This window comes from Gopherus evgoodei, chromosome 9 (genome assembly GCF_007399415.2).
Source record: "Gopherus evgoodei ecotype Sinaloan lineage chromosome 9, rGopEvg1_v1.p, whole genome shotgun sequence".
Taxonomy (NCBI): domain Eukaryota; kingdom Metazoa; phylum Chordata; order Testudines; family Testudinidae; genus Gopherus; species Gopherus evgoodei.
Genome location: NC_044330.1, coordinates 11999048 through 12015968, shown reverse-complemented (window position 1 = coordinate 12015968; position 16921 = coordinate 11999048). Strand labels below are relative to the sequence as shown.

General features: G+C 42.9%; 1 protein-coding gene across 2 annotated transcripts in view; it reads left to right on the top strand.

Annotated features, from left to right (window-relative positions):
- Nucleotides 1-4720: 4720 nt before the first annotated feature.
- Nucleotides 4721-16921, top strand: part of PIK3CA (phosphatidylinositol-4,5-bisphosphate 3-kinase catalytic subunit alpha) — a 71534-nt gene continuing 59333 nt past the window's right edge. For both annotated transcript variants that reach the window (XM_030576606.1, XM_030576607.1), the window contains exon 1: nt 4721-5037. The gene's annotated coding sequence lies outside the window, so the exon portion shown is untranslated. The remainder of the gene's footprint in view (nt 5038-16921) is intronic.

Sequence of the window (16921 nt, the reverse complement as noted above, 5' to 3'; positions counted from 1 at the left end):
TGACCTTAAAAACCTCTAAGGAAGGAGGTTCCACCACCTCCCTAGGTAACCCATTCCAGTGCTTCACCACCCTCCTAGTGAAAAAGGTTTTCCTAATATCCAACCTAAACCTCCCCCACTGCAACTTGAGACCATTACTCCTTGTTCTGTCATTTGGTACCACTGAGAACAATCTAGATCCATCCTCTTTGGAACCTCCTTTCAGGTAGTTGAAAGCAGCTATCAAATCACCCCTCATTCTTCTCTTCTGCAGACTAAACAATCCCAGTTCTCTCAGCCTCTCCTCATAAGTCATGTGCTCCAGCCCCCGATCATTTTTGTTGCCCTCCGCTGGCCTCTTTCCAATTTTTCCACATCCTTCTTATAGTGTGGGGCCCAAAACTGGGCACAGTACTCCAGATGAGGCCTCACCAATGTTGAATAGAGGGGAATGATCATGTCCCTCGATCTGCTGGCAATGCCCCTACTTATACAGCCCAAAATGCCATTAGCCTTCTTGGCAACAAGGGCACACTTTTGACTCATAGTCTGCCCATGAGCTCCTTGCCTGAGGCCTCACTATACAGACTAGTGAAGAACCTACAAAAGAGAGAAAAGACACAACAAATCCTGCATCTTGGCAGGGAGCTACATGAGATGACCCTTGCAGTCCCTTCTCACTCTGTGATTCTAAGTGACTGAGCATTGCAGGTTATAGACTTGAGAGAAGTGGCTTATTCTATGCAATTGAAAGAGATGGGGGTAGGAAGTGGCCCAGGGAGGGTGGGACTTAGCACCCCAAGAGTCGAAGTGTAGCCACCCACTGTAAGGTCCTGAACCAGAGCTCAGTGGAGAGAGTGGGCCTACGCTCCCCTATCCGCTCCCAGAAAACAGTGCAACACCAAGACCCTTCACCTAAATCAAGAGGCCTGATGGAATAAGCCTTGACTACTCAAAGACCCAGCCCCTGTTATGCCTGTTCTGGAGAGGACTGGAAAGCCTTTGGGTGGGGGACGCTGAGGGGCAGGACTGAATTTCTAATATAATAGTGTCTTGCTGACTCCTGTCTGACCACTAAGTGTCACTGTGGGTGGTGGTGCACCTTCTACAGGCCCACGTCCAGACTACCCGCCATATCGGCGGATTAAAATCGATTGCTCGGGGATCGATATATCGCGTCTAATCTAGACGCGATATATCGATCCCCGAGCGCGCTTATATCGATTCCGGAACTCCATCAACCCCAGTGGAGTTCCGGAATCGACATGGAGAGCCGCGGACATCGATCCCGCGCCGTCTGGATGGGTGAGTAATTCAATCTTAGATATTCGACTTCAGCTATGTTATTCACGTAGCTGAAGTTGCGTATCTAAGATCGATTTTCCTCCCCTAGTCTGGACGAGCCCAGGAGGTAGAAAAAGACAGTGTCTTGAGTCAGCTAAGATAAGAAGGAGAACTCCCAGAAAACCATGTACTAGGGAAGAAAAGTTGAGCATGGACAGAGCATGCTGCACAAGGATTGGTTCCTGCAAAGTGACCAAGCTAATCCAAAAATGTGTGATGTAATGTATAGTAAATGCAATGAGAAATGTATATGAAGGGAGAGGGTTTCTGTGTAACTTTGGATTTGTGGTACATCCTATGCCCATGCCCTGTGCTTGAGTCCGATCAATTCAGCATAGCTTTGCTATATGCCAAATAAAGGAAGCTAAATGATGAAATCTGGAGTCACACTGAGTTTTTTGGATCCCAGAGAATTGGGTGAAGTGTTCTCCCATAACTGGACAAGGTATTGTGGAGAAGCCAAGTGGAAAAGGTCTCGGAGGAAATCCAATAGTACAGTATCTGGATTCTCAAAAGTGATACATAAATAATAACAATAAGTAATTGACCTTCCTATGATTCTATGACTCATTTGAGCAGGACTCTGCTTGGGCAGAGGCAGGAAATAGCAACAGTCATTCATGAGGCAGAAAATTCTAAAGTCTTTATTAATTCTTCATAAATGTTCTTATAAATAGTGCCTCAAAAAAATGTTGTCCCCTATGGGCAAGGAGGATTGGCAGGCCCGAGAAGCAACTACTGGATCAATTTTAGTAGGTATCCTTCCCCTTCTTACTTACCCTAAGTCTGCTTGCTATTGAAGAGAATGGCCATTTTAATTTGGGGACTGATTCTACTCTCATTTACACTGGCCATACATCTGTCAACTCCACTCACTTTAGTGGAGTTCCTCTTGATTCAGTGGGAGGAAGAAAATTGGACCCTGTCCAGAGGAGGAAACCTTGGAGTACAAGCTCCTTCAGTGGGAATCCATAAGTGCATCCACCATCAAGTGGACAGGAAGCACTTCTTGCTCAGTGGCTACCTACAGAATCATAGCACTGAAAACCATTTTTTCTGTAACATATACTTAGCTTGAAATCCCCAAATAAGATATCAACCTTAGCTATGCAGTGTTTCTTTCATGATTCACCACCATTGGTGGTAGCAACCAGGGAGACTGCTCTGTCAACAAGACTCAGGGTATTTTTTTACCACTGTGTAAACAATTGAATTCTGTGCATGCTACAGCCTTCACTTTTGTTTCCACTATTGAAGCTCTGACAGCAGTGGACTGGGGATCCTAATTGTATCATGGGCCAAAGTCTGTCATGAATTAAAACATACAGTGCGACTTCAGTAACTGAAGGATTGTTTGACTTCACTGGGATAGCATGGTATATAAAACAAACCTACAGTATTCTATGTAAATCATCATTAAGGTTGCAAGTTGGTCATGGAGGTCACAGATTCTGTGACTTTCCGTGAGCTCCGTGATTTCTGCAGCGGCCAGTGTGCCTGGCTTGGGGCAGCTCAGGCAGCCCCTGTGCCAGTCACACCGGACGCTGCTGAGGCAGTCTTGGGCCACTCCCCCCTACCCCCACAGCAGCAGAGTTTGGATGTGGGACGGGGCAAGGGGGTTGGGCACAGGACGGGGAGGTGGGCTCTGGCCGACGCTTACCTGGGGGGCTCCCCTGAAGTGGCGACATCCCCCTCGTTCAGCTGCTAGGCAAAGGCATGGCCAGGCAGCTCTGTGTGCTGCCTCCGCCCAGAGCACTGGCTTTACAGCTCTCATTGCCCCCCCACACACGCACGCACCCAAACTCTGCTGCTGCTGGGGGGCAGGGGAGGGCATGGAGCCAGGTAGGGAGCCTGATGGCCCCGCCAACACCCTGCCCCAACGGCAGCCAGGGTTCCGGGCCACGCTGCTGCCCTCCCCCAGCCCCTAAGTTTTAGTCAGGGGTATATAGTAAAAGTTATGGACAGGTCACAGGCCGTTAATTTTTGTTTACTGCCTGTGTCTTTTACTAAAAATACCTGTCTCTAAAACATATCCTTAATCATCGTTAATCTATTTTGTTCTTTCTGATTTTCATTCTCCCAGTAACATTTCTTCTAACGTTCACACTGAAAATATAAATGCCTGTAACAGCATCACAAAAATAAATATCATACAATGTAAGCATGATTGCACTAGATGGCAGCAGGCAATCAGAACCACAAAAGAAGAAACTTCAAAATATCAAAGCAATTTCAAAGCATTTCTTTCCAAGTGCAGAAAAGATATGTGGGTTGACAACATTCTTAGCAAAGTAGATGTAGTTTTTGTTAGGTTATAAATCAAAAAGCAAAATACAAGTGAGATGTTATAGATTACTAAAGAGGGAGAAATAACTTTTAAGCAGTGAGGACCTTGTGATTTTACCACAAGCCTTTTATAAATGAACAGCATAGCAAATGGTGATTCATGAGGTCACCACTACTTTGAAGTGGCCAGGACTATACATCTCAAGAGATAGTGAAGATTCTTTTTGTATAATGGAAATAATCACATTAGACAAACCGATAAAATCTATCACATAGATCAGAGACTGAAAAGACCTATTAGATCAATCTGTTTATCATGTGGCAAATGCATACAATGTGGCATTCACTAGGACAAAGTCAGCAGGGCAAAGCCCCTACCAGCAATGATGTCCGTCTACAGCACAGCCATGTGCACAAGCCCATTTCCTTTGCTGACCATGAATGATATCATCAGGCTACGACATCACTCTGAGGGCTGATGATGCGGTGAGGTGTTACTGTATTTAGTTCAGTGGTTCTCAAACTCTTGTATTGGTGACCCCTTTCACACAGCAAGCCTATGAGTGCGACTCCCCCTCTGAATTAAAAACACGTTTTATATTTAACACCATTACAAATGCTGGAGGTGAAGCAGGGTTTGGGGTAGAGGCTGGCAGCTCCCAGGGTGACCAGATATCCTGATTTTAAAGGGACAGTCCCAATATTTGGGGCTTTTTTTTTAATACAGGATCCTATTACCCCCCACTCCCGTCCTGATTTTTCACCCTAACAGCTCCCAACCCCCCACGTAATAACCTGGCGACCCCCTGATGGAGACACCCTGGTTTACTTCATGCACTGTCTCTCTGCCCTCCCGCCAGGAGTCAGACAAAGACGACGCTGCACAAAGTCAATGGAAGGGGAGTGTCGCGTATCCACCAGGTGCGTGCTCAGCCCTTGACTAGACACCACGAGGCAAGGACCAGCAACAGCTCCCCGTCCTCCTTCAGCGCATGCGCACTGAACAGTCCTCGCTCGCTCCTTCCCTCCTCCCCCCCTCTAATCACTTCCGGTGAGTCCGTGCGCGCCCGGGGTCACCCCCGCTCCCTTCCTGTTATTCCCTGTGTGGGGAAGCGGCTCTCCCAGGCGCAGCGGGGCTCGGCGAGCCCGCGGAAGCGCTGGGGCCGGCGGCTGCTTTCCGCTGCTCCCCTGAGGCGCCGGGCTCCGGAGACCCCAGGACGGGCTCTGGTGGCTTGAAGGGGCGTCGGGGGGCGCTGCCCGTCGGGGAGGCGGAGGCTCCGGGCGGGGGCAGCTTGGGGGCCGTGTTGTTGGTTCCCGCTCGGCTCCCGGTCTTGGCCGCCTCCCCCGGTGCGGGGCTGCCTCTCCCGTCCCCTAGCTGGCCCCGCCTCGGGCCTCGGCGCTGGCACCGAACGCACCGGGGAGCGAGAGGTGAGTCACCCGGGGCTGGGCGGGGGAGAAGGGACCCCGAGCCACGCGGGAACCCCCGCAGCTTCCCCGAAACGAGGCAGGGCTGCTGTCCTGTCCCCGGCCCCCCGATAACCCCACAGGGTGGGGGTAGATCCGCCTCCTAGCCCAGGGGCTGGGAAACGGGTCCGGCCCCTGCGCTAGGAAATGAAGAAACGGGAGTGTAATTGGTCGCTAATTCTGAGTGATCCTAATAACGCTGTTTCTTCTTGCCACCACACGGTACCTCTTGATTTTCTGATGGCTGCTCCAGTGGTGCTGGTATTAACGCCATGGTGCCCAGAGAGCTTTCAGTCAGCATCGCGCTCTGTTGTGAAACATAGACCCAGTCCCTGCTCTGAAGAGTTTTTACAAGCTAATAACAAAAAATCCCAGTGTGAAAATATCACTTTCTGCTTTATAGGAGAATTTCAGAAATAAAACATCACCGGCTGATGCTACACTGGGTGTCACTTGAGTCTGGTGAGCTCAGTCTATATTGCTCTTTGAAAAGTGTCTTGTGTGTTGTTTCTAAGCTACACACAAATAATAGGAGAATTTCAGAAATAAAACATCATCACCGGCTGATGCTACACTGGGTGTCACTTGAGTCTGGGGGAGCTCAGTCTATATTGCTCTTTGAAAAGTGTCTTGTGTGTTGTTTCTAAGCTACACACACATAAATTAAATCAGCTTTCTCAGTTTAAATCTTATGCCTTTCCGTGTATACACGCAGGGCCTGAACAATAAATAATGCAATTGCTGAGTTAATAGTCCCCTCAGATATTTTGTTAATGCATTGACTAATATGTAGTTTTTTTACGTACCTCATGGTAAAGGTTGGTCGCTAACAAGGTGGCAATGGCTCTTCTCCAACCAGGAAGAAAAAAACAGTGGGAAAAACACAGATTTTTTTAAATGAAAAGCAAAGCCCATACTATGTTATTTGCTTTATAAAATTTATTTATTCTTCAAACATAAAAATGCATACATTATCCATGATGATGTGCTTCTAGTTTTGGTAGTAGAATGCAACTGAATTCTTAGTCTGTTAACTAGATAAGCCTAATCAGGGCGAGGAATGTCTTTCGGTTATGCATGATGTCTAGCACGGGCTCCTGGTCTGTAACCGGCTCCTAGGTGCTCCTACGATGCAAGTAATGATGCCTCAGTTTCACCACTTGTAAAATTGGAGTAATGATACTTTCCTCATTTGTAATGTACTTTGAAGTCTATTGATGAAAAGCACTATATAAGAGCTAGGTATTACTGTTAATAACACTCTAGTATCTGCTTTTAGAGACCAATGTACTTAGTTTTTCAGCATCTACTCTGTTATGAAACCAGTCCAAAGGAGCTTAAAAACATTCTGAACTGTCTAAATGAGAATGTAGATCTCTCAAAAACAGACACTAGATTAATGGCCCTGGCTGTGGTTTAGTTCCACATTTTTCCCCACTGTTTTGATACAACATGCTTCTTCGTAAACAGATTTGGGTACAAATCTGGATTTCTTAGCATGTAAAGTCAGAGAATAGCTGCTTTTCAACTTTCTATTCTGGGTTCAACCAGTAGGGGTTGTAGGGGGGTTCCAGAATGGGACACTGAGCAAAGAACCCTGGACAGTCCTGGCTCTTCAAAGCAGGGCTTTGGAGCTGTGCTCCGGCTCTGCTCCAGCTCCAGGCAAAAACTTGCGCAAAAAAAAAACACCACAAAAAACCTGCTCCGGAGCTGCTCCGGGCTCCAGCTCCGGGCTCCACTCCAAAGCCCTGCTTCAAAAGAGTCAGTGAACGCGGCCTAGAGGAACTCTGCCTGGAGACATGAAGCAACATGGGAGCGAAAACCGGCTCCACAGTGAGAGCACCTCTGTTGGGCTTCCTTCTCCTTGTCTGGCAGATAGCAATCATGACTGATGCCAGGAGGAAGTCATGCAACTTTGTGGGGCCACAGATGGGGTGTGCAAATATGAGACGATGGGATGTGGGGAATACAGCCAGGCCCTGGAAGAGCCAGAAAAAGGGCTGCAGCCTGATTAGCACCATTTAGATGTGCACAAGTGTCTCCCTCTTGCTGCAGAAGGAGCCATCCTGACTAAATAATGGAAAAATTCTTTGTGTGTGTGTGTTTCCTTGTATGGTTCTGGTTTGTTCATTAGATCAAGCTAAATTTCCACTGAGACTGTCAGTGTCACTAGCCTCTGATCTGAAACTCCTTCAGTTGCTTTTGTAAACCTAGTGTGTCCTTTTAGAATCTTTGCATGTAAGATGATATTTGATCAAAGTCCTCTGGCTCAGTGCAGATTTCATCAATTGGATGTACACTTCCTGAGAGTATGCAGACTGTTTCTGGGAAGATGAGCTATCAGTTCTAAGGGTTTATCTACATGAGGAAATTGACCTGAATAAAATAAATCACTTTATTGTGGAATAATTAGGATGCTTCCAAGCTGGGGTAATTATTCTGGAATAAAAGTAATTTTTATTTGAGAATAGTGCCAAAATATGGGAGCTGTTGTGGTATAGCTTATTTTGCAATAGATATTCTGGTCAGTGTTTCCATGTGAACAAGCCCTAATACAACCAACTGTGAAGTTGATGGTGGCTATGGAAGAATTTTTGAAATTATGCAATATGTTTTAGGACTGCTAAGTATTTTGCTTTCTCAATAAGGCTTAAATAGTGTGCCAAACACTATATGGCAAGTTCAAGATGAATGGACATGAGATGTTCTCTAGTCTTTTAGTTGTCTGTGCAGTTAGCAAAGATCTGCTCACCTCTGCATTCTTAACAACTTACATGCAGCATTTTTCAGATTAGAATCAGTAGCATTAAGTAGAATACATTTGTCCTGTTGCAGATGCTTCTAGTCATTGTCAGTTCTCTTGTTTAATTCAGGATAGTGCATTAGTGTTGATATTATTTCACTTCATTTTTCCTGTTCTTCACTTCTGTATCTAATAGTGGATCTGTGAATTTGAATCTGTGCAGTGTATCTAGGAGAAAGCTGTATCTGCTTCTTAAATTGCTCAGTTGTGCTATATTGAAGGTGATGATAACTTAAGACTTGTTATAAAATGTTATGGTTGTCTCCATGGTTTAGGGCTAGATTAATCATTGCCATTTTTGGATGTTGAAGAGAAACAGACTCTTCCTGGATGAATGATGCTGAAAAGTTGCTGAAAGGCCTACCATAGGAATATAAACCATTCTGGCTATGTTTTAATGTTAACGGTGCTGTCAAATGTGTCTCTTGCAGGGTCATCCAGCTCATCAGCTTTTTGTTCTATTTAGCTGAAGAAAATCACCTTTTTGGGGTGGGATGGGGGGATTGGACTTCTTTCCTGATGTTAACTCCTCCACAAACTCAAATGTGTAGTCTAATGAAGTCTGTGCTATAGTAATACAGCTTCTAATACTATTACTGTAGTTATCTGTTAATGTTTCTCTTTTAAACCCTATTTTCAGAGGTTTTATACATCTGTCAGACAACTTGCTTCATTTTTTTCACTAATTAAGCTGGTACTTTGCATGCAAGACACGTCTTTCCCCAAACAATTCTCACAGAAATAATCAGTTCAGTTTCTTCCAGTTTTCTGTCTGGTACTTATTACTATAACATAGGTCCTATAATTAAACACTTTATAAACCTCAAACTTATCTTCACAACACAACTGAAAGGAAGGGAAAATTACCACAACTTTGTGGATGGAGATCTGAGGCACAAAAAGATGAAGTAACTAGCCCAAGGTCACACAAGAAGTCTGTGGGAGAGCTGGGGATCAAATGTAGATTTGCTCTGTCTAATTTAGTACCTTAACTGTAAGACATTCCTTCATTCTGGACAACTGATGAGCTTTATATCAGTGTCTTAAGTGTTGACTACATAGTTCTAGGAAAAAAGGGCTAGTAAAAACTAAATTTCATAATTAATACATGCTCCTGAACTTATTGGGGAGGAAAAACACTCCAAAGGCATAAGTTAAAGACATCAGCAGCATTAAACATAAACCTTCCAGCTTTTGTCTCATCATTATTTAATTTGAAAGTATTGTTTTAAATAGTAATTTCAAACATTTGGGGAATAAAAAGTCAAAGTTCAGACTGATAGTACTATTAATGTGTTTTGAGATTCAGAAGGTTTAGTTTCCCTTTGATACAAGGATGTGCATAGCTCACAAACTTTTATTGTGGTGGAGGGGATGGCTGTGTTCAGTAGTTGGTAGAAAAAAGCCAGTATGTTGTATAAGGTCAGTCATGTGCTGAATGTGTATTTTGTGTAAGCAATATGAGTTCTTGACCAGAATAAAATAAAGTTAGCATTTGACATAACAATGTCCATGCTTGTAGGAGTCAAATCTAATGTAGCCACAGACAATACAAATGCACCAGATAGTGGTGCAGGTTGAAGTTTTGGTAATGACCAGAAGAGATGATAGAAATACTTTCTCTGAAGAAGGGGAAAAAAAAACTGGTGGGAGATAACTTTTCTTCTCCCCTATCCCTCAAGTTGTGAGTAAGGCAAAAAAAAAAAAAACTTTACAAAAAAGCATAAGAAGACAGTATCTTATTTAAAAAATTGGGGGGAAAACAGGCTAATGCCTCTGCTTCCTCCAGTATGTTTTCTGGTATAGAAGATAGTGATGTGTGCACTCTGTTTTAAAGTATGTGAAGTACTCCTGGATGTTATGAATGTTAGATGAACTCGAATATAGCTTTTTGAAATTTTGTTTGTATTTCTGTTTTTAATCTCTTTATGATGCTTTACAAAGAGCCTAAAACAGCTGCTATAAATCCATTGTGTTAAATTTTGAACAGCTTCTATAAAACCAAAATTGTCAGTAAAATGGGAGTTAATAGATAAATAGGAGCAATCAAAACATACAGATTCAGGGTATTTTAGGATATAGTAAAATCCATATAAACTCATTTAAAAAAAAAAACCAACCTCCTGTCATGCTGATTACGAAGAGCTTTCATTACATGTAGTGATGTGTGGTTTCTTGTGGGCAGAGCACATGTTAATCTAGAACAGTGTTTCCCAAACTTGGGATGCCGCTTGTTCAGGGAAAGCCCCTGGCAGGCCGGGCCGGTTCGTTTGCCATCCGTGGGTTCGGCTGATTGCGGCTCCTACTGGCTGCGGTTCGCCACTCCAGGCCAATGGGGGCTGCCTGGAGCGGCTAACTGCAGCCACTGGGAGCCGCAATCAGCCGAACCTGCGGACGAGGCCGGTAAACAGCCCGGCCCGCCAGGGGCTATCCTTGAACAAGCGGTGTCCCCAAGTTTGGGAAACACTGATTTTAGAAGATTTTTGCTCTGTTTCCTTGTTTTGAACATTGCCACTTTGAGAGAACGTGCTCCACCACAGCCCTGCTGCATTTTTTTCCCTTCCCCCTCCATGTGCATTCTCATTTTTCCTAGTCCAGGAAGGAGCAAAACCACTTGATGGGTAGACTTGCATTAAGTATATTTGTTGGAAATGTTTATACTCAGTATATCCAGAACCTATGAGAGTGTTTAAATCATATAATTCAAAATGGGGCATGATGGGTATCTTTGTAGGTAACCTTCCCTAGGAATAGTGTGACCAGACAGAAAGGGTGAAAAATCAGGATGGAGGTGGGGAGGTAATAGGAGCCTATATAAGAAAAAGCCCCAAATACTGGGACTGTCTCTATAAAATCAGGACATCTGGTCACCCTACCTAGGAAGCTCTTTGAAAATACATTAATTTGGCATAATCCTCTCTCTTCAAAACTTGCTCCTGTCTCATTTGTCACAGAGATGATTTAGCATCTAGAGAGAAGGAGAACCTCTACCAAAGACATTCAGGTAAGAACAGCTGGGTCAAGCACTAGCTATGGGTTCATCTATTTTTTTTCATGTCCACCTTCCTTATGCCACCACAAAGTTGGAGCCAGCTCAGTGAAGTCAGACAGAAATACAGATGCATATTTTGAACTGCTTAATCTTAGATACAACAGGAATACACTGTGTCAAAGCAAGCGCTTACACAGGAAAAACAGACACTTGTGCAAAACAGATGTCTAAAGACAACTTATATGCAGAAGAAAACATACTCTGGCATTTTTCCTTTTCTGTGCGTGAAGCGTTCTTTTAATGAGGGGCTGTAATTATCACTGGTGACTTTGTAAAATCACAACTCTTGTTAACAATTCTTTCAAATACAGAAGGCTTGATTAATTGACTAAGACTTGAACTATGTCTACACTACTCACCTTTTAGTGACACAGCTGTGCTGCTACAGCCACGCTGCTAAAAGGCATGCAGTGTATTCACTGTTTGTCGGCAGGGAAGAGCTCTGCTGCTGACAACTTTCATCCCTAACGGGCAGCGGTAGCTTTGTCAACAGGAGAGCTCTCCTGCTGACAAAGCGCTGCCCCCCTGCCCGCCCCTCAACAAAAGTTTTGCTGATGAAAAGCGCTGGTGTGATTTTTATTCACACCTCTGAACGACAAAGTTTTGTTGTTCAGGTTCCAGTTTAGACAAAGCCTCACCGTAAAACACCCTGGAACATTGAGTTAATTGGTTGTAATATTTAGCCAATAGAATGACTCCTCTTCCAGGGAGAAGAAAGATTTCTTCTACAAAGTAATGTCCAACGGATGTTTCCATTGTCACTCTCCAGAATGGAGAAATAATCAGTGTTTTATATGTTTGTTTACACATCTTAAAACTGACTTTTTTTCATAATTGTTCCTAATAGTGTCTCTTGTACTATGTCATCTGTTTGGGCAAGACAAGCCAGTCTGCTTTATCTCTTAGTGTTCAAATAATGTACTTGCAACAGTCACAGCATTAAGATGCTTTAGAAGTCTTAATTAATCTAATGTTCAGGACTGGCCTGTAATAGCTCTGGACTGCTCCCTCCACACAAGAGACATTGGGAGGAAACACTAATCTAATTTAGACTTCCTTTGAGATAGAATTGTCTTTTTCCATGCAGAGGCTTTTCAAAGTCAGCTTGACTACAAATGTCAAGGCATTGATAAAGATTGGTGCTAAAATCAGTTTGTCATATACTTTTCTCCTTAGAATGGATGGAAAGCCTGAACTACGTCAGCTCAATCTATTTATTTAGCTTGTTTTCCTAACTTCCATTTTTCCTGCGACTAGTAGTCATGCAGTGCAGTATATCATAAATTAGAATTATACATCCATAAAACACAGGTACCTGCTCAGTATAAGAACTAGTTCTTTATAATGGGAAGTTCTGTGCCAGTATTTATAGCCATAGTGAATGCCTTAATTGATTATATGTGCCTTGGTCCAAGCAGCTGAGGATTCTCTTTGCACATCAGGAACAAAAGTGAATTCAGGCTGAACTTGACTGCCTACTGCTGAAAGAGGGAATCAGTAGACTGTGCACAACATCAAGAAGCATCTAGCAGTGTTTAGAGAAGATGGAAGCAGTGAAGGTTTGGCATGATAGTCTGGGGGTAACTGTGGTCATGGGTGGAAAGGCTGTCGCTTCTATGATTAATGTAATCTAATGTTGGCATGTCAAAACACTGAAGTTTCTGATGCTTTTTGAAAACAATTCACCTTCACCTTGCTACAAGAATGAGGCCAGCTACTACAAAGATGAAAATGAACTAAAGATTGAGGACATGAAGCTTCAGGCACAAGGAGAGCGACAATAAGTAGTGGATAAATGTTGATTATCAGACAGATGGTTGGAGATGAGGAGCCTTCTTTGTAAGGTATTAAACAGCACTGTTTGTTCTTATGAAAATTATTGCATAGGCTTTTATGGTGAGGTAAATCAGCATTTAACTTAGAGCCCATACCGTTATTATTAGTGTGTTCGTGATTTTTGATTGTCATTAAACAATGTTAAGTTTGCAAAGCACTAACCCCACTCTTGACCACAAACTTTTTTTATAACAGATTTCTATTTCTATTTATGCCATTATTGCTGAATGTGGAAATCCCTGATGAAAATATGAATTTTTAAATCTGCTTTGCGTGGTCATTACATTGCTATAATGCAAAACACACAACCCTATTTCTGATCTACAAACTGTTTCTACAAGCAAATTCTCAGTTTGGTTGGGAACCTCAAAGCCTGGTGCCACAACTGTAGTCCTCATGAAAGTGTGAATGGCTGCTAATGAGCCTAGAAGCTTCTCTCTGAATCTGTCAAGCTTTTAAATGAGACACTATAAAAAAATACTTAAACTGAGTATAACAGGTTTCACTGACATATATGCATGGCCCAGGCACTAATAAAACTAATTGGTGTATTGAGGAAGTTCCCATTAATAGGGTATGCAAAACAAATTCTTTAAATGGTTGATCTCTTGTATTTCATGCTTTCTGTAGTCACTTACTGTCAGCTTAATAAAATCTCTTCCAGTTTTGCCACCAAATAGGAAAATGCTCATCATTCTATTTGTACCAAGGCAACATACCAGCCTCTTCCACTGAATGAGAATATCAATCAAATAATTACAGCTATTGGATAGGCCTTGGGCTTGCTCATAAACTAATTCTGGATCTCAAAGAGGGCATATGTTCAAGTGAAATATCTGCTAGAGCTGTGATGCCACTTCCAATGGCATAGTTACAAAGATTAATGTGTAATTTTTTTTAGTACATATTGGTATAAAACAGTAATATTTAGAATTGAGGTGTTACACATTTGTAACGGTCAAAGAACCCAGTGATATGTGCATTCACAAATGCCTAGAACTAAGCTGCTAGGTGAATTTGTTTTTAAGAGAATAGATTTGGCTTTCTTAAAGTAATTCCACTTCTGTGTTTCAAAAAACAAAACAAAAACTCTAAATGAAAAGTCATAGCTTGCATAAAAGTTTAGTTTGTCTTGTGATGCAGCTGCTTCTTAGCGTATTCGCAGTGTGCCTCAGGTGGCATGTGACCAGGATTCATCACTGAATTTGGTCTGCTGGTTGGATCATTAGTTCCCCAGGCCAGATATTGACGGGGAGTACATCGTGAACTCTGATCCATGCTCCTCTGTGATACAGTTAATCAGTTCTAATGTAGTAAAATTATTCTAACAATGTTTTTGTTTTTGTTTTTAAACATGGATTGAAATGGTGGATAAAGTACTCGTGTAGCTATCCTTCCCCATTAAGCCTTTGTCCAGGTAAATCCAGAGGTCAACCGTGGAGCACTTTGACCTACAGACAGGCAGCATAACTTCCAGCAGGTGACAAGGAAGGATGAAAATGAGAACTAGTAGAAAATGAGATTCTCGTTTTCCTCATGCATGAGCTATGCAAACTATTCCTAACCCTGGAGTGTTTCACTGCTGCTATCTAAATAAACTAACAATAGATGTGAATGCCTTACCAGAAGATACCTGCTTAGATGTATTGTCAAATGATTTGGGACAACTGTGACTCAACTCATCTTTCACCACATCTACTTTGCATGCCCTTCTTCATACCATCTTATCTCATGTATTCTCATGTATTACTAATGTACAATTGAAAGTTGTTAGAGTGTGGATCTCCTCCATTACACAGTCTTAATCTTTCCTCCCTTCCTTGCTATTCTAGTATGTGTACGTGGGTTTTTTTAAACACGTGGGGAGACTTGGTCACAATGGGACTCTTCCATAAGTCCACAGAACTAGTAGAATTTGATTTTCATAGTTTTCTTAGGTACTCCGTGAGTGTGTTAAATTTCACTCAATTGGGAATTCAGTGGTTTCTTATTTTACCTTTAGTCTTTATTTTTTATTTTTTGTTTTTATTTTTTAAAGATTTTTGTAACAAACTGCTGGCAATGGATTGAGGCTTCCTTGTACTTGAAGACTTGTAAAAGTCCCTTAATAGCAATAGTTGCCTACTAAAAGGCATTTTTTTTTGAGTACCCATATTTTCTGTGAAAAGGCAAATTTATGAGGGGAAGCATCTTTAATGATAGCACCCTAGTTATTCTTCTGGGGAACATGCTACTAGATTATGTAGCACAGCCTAAGAATTTTATCCCTTGATTGTGAATCATGCCTTCCAGACATGGAAGCTTACATTCACCTAAACCAGTGTAAAATTGATGTATAGCTCTAAATGACCATCACCCTCCATAGCTCCCAATTTCTTTTCACTAGGAAGCCTACTGCCACTTGAAATTTGAATGCTACCTATACTAATTTGAACTTTGGTTGGATACAGTGGAGCATTATGATTTTAAGCTCCTGTCCCATATTAAGTTTCCCCTCTTTAAGGTATGGAAAGAAGATGTACCTGTCCTGCTTACATGCTAAAAGCCCCAACTGCAAAGGCAGAAAACAGTACCCTTCTTTAGCTAGCTGCCCAGATGTGTAGCTTTTACTGAAAACTCCTACATTTATAGTTACGCATTATCATAAGAATAGCCACACTGGCTCAGAGCAAAGGCCCATTTAGTCTAGTATCCTGTCTTCTGACAGTGGCCAATGCCAGATGGAATGAGAAGAACAGATAATCACTAAGGCAGCGAGTTTGTCACAGAGATCATGGAAGGCATGAGTTCTGTGTCTTTCTGGGACCTCCATGACTTCTGCAGTTGGCAAGTATGACTGACCCCAGGCAGCCCCGGGACCAGCCTCATCCACCCCTCACACACCTCCACACACAACAGCAGTGGTCCCGGGCTGTCCCCCACCCCATGAGCAGCGGCAGTCCAGGGGCCGCCTCCCCCCTCCAGCAGTGGCAGCTCCTGGAGCACAGGCGGGCGCCCTGGAGGCCCCCACCAAGCACAGCTGCAGTCACAACTGCATTTTGATGGGTGTGGGCAGTATTAAACTGAACTTCATATAAAATAACAATACTTTTCAGTGACTTGTTAGGTTTTTTAAAAAAACCTAACAACAAAACTTACCCGACCATGCTGAAGAACACTAAGGTAGTCTGTGACAGAGGAATGGAATTTAAGTCCTACTTGCTACAGACTTCACAGACCTTCATGTTAATCGGCACTCTTGTGCACGTGCCATCTCCAACTTTCCCTTTCAGTGGCACATTCTACCATCTTTTGACTTGTTTTGAGGTAATAGCTGAAGCACAGCTTGTTTCTCAGTGCTTGTGTGTGAAGGAAAAGTAGTTCTATTAAGCAGGGCCCCCAGCTGAGTCACCTGCTTTGACAAAGCAGAAGTACAATTCAGTTCTTTGACATTCTACCCTTTGTATGCAAATCTGACTATTTCTGTCATGACTTCTGCCCAGCCAACAGCCTTTGACACCAGGAAACTGGCTTTTGGGTGATCAATACTGTCTGTATTGCAGAATAACCGCATCACAAGGTGGACATGTTAGGTCTATAGCTCCACCACAGTTGTTAAATCCCCCTTCGTGCTCCTTCCATTATCTCTGGGACCCTAATACCGATGACCTCTTCTAATCAGATTTTTTTAAGTGCCAGCTGTTGACTTAACCACATCAACCACATGTTCCAATGAGTAATGCTCTATTTTTAGCCAGTGTCCACAAAGCAATAGCACTTGTCCATAGTGATTGCAGTCCACATACATGTGGGCAATTACTGTAATAATGGGCCAAGCTCCTCACAAAGAAAAGTAGTCTTGTTCATTTACTGTCCCATTTCACAAACGTAAAGTACAATTGGTTCAAAACTCTGAACTTCATCTGGTCATAGGTCTTGTTTGTATATCGGGGAGTCTCAACATTTAGATCCTGCGGGTTAAACAGGTAGCTGTAGGTGCCATCTATGATAACATCTCTGCTGCTTCACTGTCAACAACACTCTTCTTTCAATGTGTTGGTATAAATTAGGGTAAATGGCTCCTCCGTAGAAGCATTGACATTGAAAATAACATAGTGTGATTGATGTCCAGACCACTAGACATTTGTCAGCACAGTATTGGCTATGTTGAAAGCCTC